The sequence below is a fragment of the Ursus americanus genome, chromosome 11 (genome assembly GCF_024610735.1).
Source record: "Ursus americanus isolate L20-20 chromosome 11, mUrsAme1.1.p, whole genome shotgun sequence".
Taxonomy (NCBI): Eukaryota; Metazoa; Chordata; class Mammalia; order Carnivora; family Ursidae; genus Ursus; species Ursus americanus.
In genome coordinates this window covers 31392942-31396064 of record NC_142137.1, presented here as the reverse complement: position 1 = coordinate 31396064, position 3123 = coordinate 31392942, and the positions used below count along the sequence as shown (strand labels likewise).

Sequence of the window (3123 nt, the reverse complement as noted above, 5' to 3'; positions counted from 1 at the left end):
TGAGCTATGCATGGTCATACCTAAATGTGGACATGATGATCCCATCCCTTCTTGAATCAAGGAGGACTCCAGTTACATAAGATGTACGGTCATGTCTTCATTCCTCCTCTCAGAAACAAAACCTTGTCTTGAAGCCACTCTACCAAATAGCTACTGCTTGATTTTTTTTCCCTTTGTAGCAAGAGTCCTCATAAGAGTCCTTGCAAGAGTTACCTACCTTCACTCTCTGTAATCCCTTTTCGCATTGTTTCTTCAACAAGCTCCAACACACTAGTCTCCAATCACTCCACTGAAACTTCAATCCTTACTAGTGACTGCTTTGCGAAATCCAATGGACAAATATCAGTTCTCCTCTTGCTTAACCTGTCAACAGCATTTGACACAATATATCCTTCCTTCTTAAAACGACCTTCTTCACTTAACTGACAGCTTATTTTTCACCCATTCTCATCATTTTCTCCTTCTCATGTCTCTTGGACCATTCCTCTTCATCTCTGTTACCTCTTAACTTTGGAGCCCTCTCCTCTCCTCCTGGGCTTAGTTCCTATTCCTTTTCAATTCTCTCTCCAAACCCATATTCACACCTTAATCACCTCATTTCTACTCATTATTATGTATGCCACCTGTATATTCCCCATCCCCCATTTATATTTCCACTTACACCTCTTGCTTGATCTCTAAGCCTATAAGCACATTATTTTAAAACTAAGGTTAAGCTTTGACTCCTCGCTTGCATGAATCGCTTTCAGGGCTCTGGGTGGTAGTCTAGCAATGCGATCATATGGGCAACCATTTCTGTAAAATGTACAAAGCACTCTGTTAATGGCAATTTGTTATAATGCCGAGTCTCTCATGCCTCTCTTGCCTTGAGGCATTGGAACAATCATGGACATTTTGCAGATATGAGAAATGGGTTTTCGAACTAAGAGTGAGTTTCTAGTTATAATGCAAAGTGGGGGCTTTTGTGTGTGTGGAGTACAGACTTGTTGAAGTGCTGTAAATAGTGAGTATATCTCTTTGTGTTTCGGGGTATAGAAGAAAGGGGGAAGAAGGAGAAATGCAGGCATCATGCATTCACAAGAAATAAATTGGAAAGACAGTTTCGGCAACATATTGTGAAGGGATTTTTCTGTAGATTAAGGTAAATGGAAAATAATAGGATAGAAATGTATAAAAAAATTAGTAATTTGCTACAAACTGAACATTTGTGTCAGTGCTATATGAATGGAAAGGCCTTTGTATTTCTGACATGCAACCATCCTTCCATGACAGCTGAATACTTGGGAACATATAAAATTTGAGATAATTCAAAAGATCTATATTTTTACATACAAATGATTAGTAAATATTGGGAACATACAGTATGTTCAACATATTCCTTGAAGTATTTATGAATTCATTTAATCAATCATTTAATAACTATTGATTTAGTGCCTACTATATTCAAAGCACCATGCATATGAAGGAATGTCCATACATGTCTCTCAAGGAATTTTATCAACGAGTTTATAAATCTGTTAAGATAATAAAATATAGGCACACAAGCCTCTCATTTGGCATCCTCATGAGAGTAACATTGTCATTAAACCCTGTGTGGCAATCCCTCATGCACTGCTGTGATACCCAGGGAACACATGGAGACCTGGAAATCCAACTACTTCCTTAAAATATTCAAATTTTCTTTTTTTTCTTAAGATTTATTTATGAGAGAGAGAGAGCGCGCGTGCGTGCACACACATGAGTAGGGGGAGGGGCATAGGGAGAGAAACTTCAAGCAGATTCCCCACTGAGTAGGAAGCCTGACTAGAGGCTCTATCTCATTATCCATGAGATCATGACCTGGGCCAAAACCAAGAGTTGATCACTTAACCAACTGAGTCACCCAGGCACCCCCAGATCATCCAACTTTTCAGGATTATTCAAGATGCTTCATTATAGGAGTAGACAAGAGGGCTCCAAGCAGATGCAGCAGATTGGCATGTCCCTTCTTGTAAAAGCTCTGGTGCTACAGGCAAGAACATCATGATTCACAAGGCCATTTGGGGGCATCTGTAGAACATTCCAGCTCTGGAGAAACCGTTGCCTCATATCCAGGGGCGATGTGCACTTTGTGTTCACCAAGAAGGAGCTCACTGAGATCAGGGTCATCCTGCTGGACAATAAGGTGCCAGCATGCTGGTGGCATAACCCCACACGAAGTCAGTGTACCAGCCCAGAACACTCATATGGGGCTAAAGAAGTCCTCCTTCTTTCAGGTTTTAGAAATCACCATTCCTAAATCTCCAGGGGAACCACTGAAATACTGAGTGATGTGCAATTGATTAAGGCAGGAGACAGAGTGGGAGGCAGCAAGCCATACGACTGAACATCTCCCCCTTCTCCTTTGTTCTGATCACCCAGCACGTGTTTGACAATGGCAGCATCTATGACCCTGAGGTGCTTGACATCACAGAGGAAACTGCATTCTCAGTTCCCCGAGGGTGTCTGCCATGTTGCTAGTATATATTTGCAGATTGGCTATCCCACTGTTGCATCAGTACCCTGTTCTATTAGCGGTGAATACAAATGCGTTCTGCCTTTGTGGAAGCTGATTACACATGCTCACTTGCTGAAAAGATCAAGCCTTCTTGGCTGATCCACCTGCATTTGTGGCTGCTACTCTTGTGGCCAGTGCCACCACAGCTCTCCTGCTGCTGCTGTTGCTGTTGCCACCCTAGGCAAGGTTGGAACAAAAGAAGAGTCAGAGGAATCAGGTGAGGATATGGGATTTGGTCTCTGATTCATCACTAAAAAAGCAACCAACTCTGCCAGCTTAATTTATGAGACAAGGAAACAAAGGCTTACTTCTCTTTAAAAAAATAAAGTATGGATGTAAAAGTAGTACAAGGCAATATATGAGATTAATTAGATCACATGTTTAGGAACACACATAACGATACAGCAAAGATCCTTTGAGGTAAAGTAAGTGGACAATTCCTTAGTTTAAAGTAGAGAGTTGAAGAGTAGTGGAAGATTTTATTGACCACTCAGATAGGGCAAGAGCACACAGGACCTTGGCCGAGTGGTTAAAAGGGTTTTTTTTTTGGGGGGGGGGGGTGCCTGGGTAGCTCAGTCAGTTAAGCG

The 3123-nt window shown here is 41.6% G+C and overlaps 1 pseudogene; it reads left to right on the top strand.

Moving 5' to 3' along the window:
- Nucleotides 1-1625: 1625 nt before the first annotated feature.
- On the top strand, nt 1626-2779 carry LOC123792920 (large ribosomal subunit protein uL10-like; annotated as a pseudogene).
- The last annotated feature ends 344 nt before the right edge of the window (nt 2780-3123 follow it).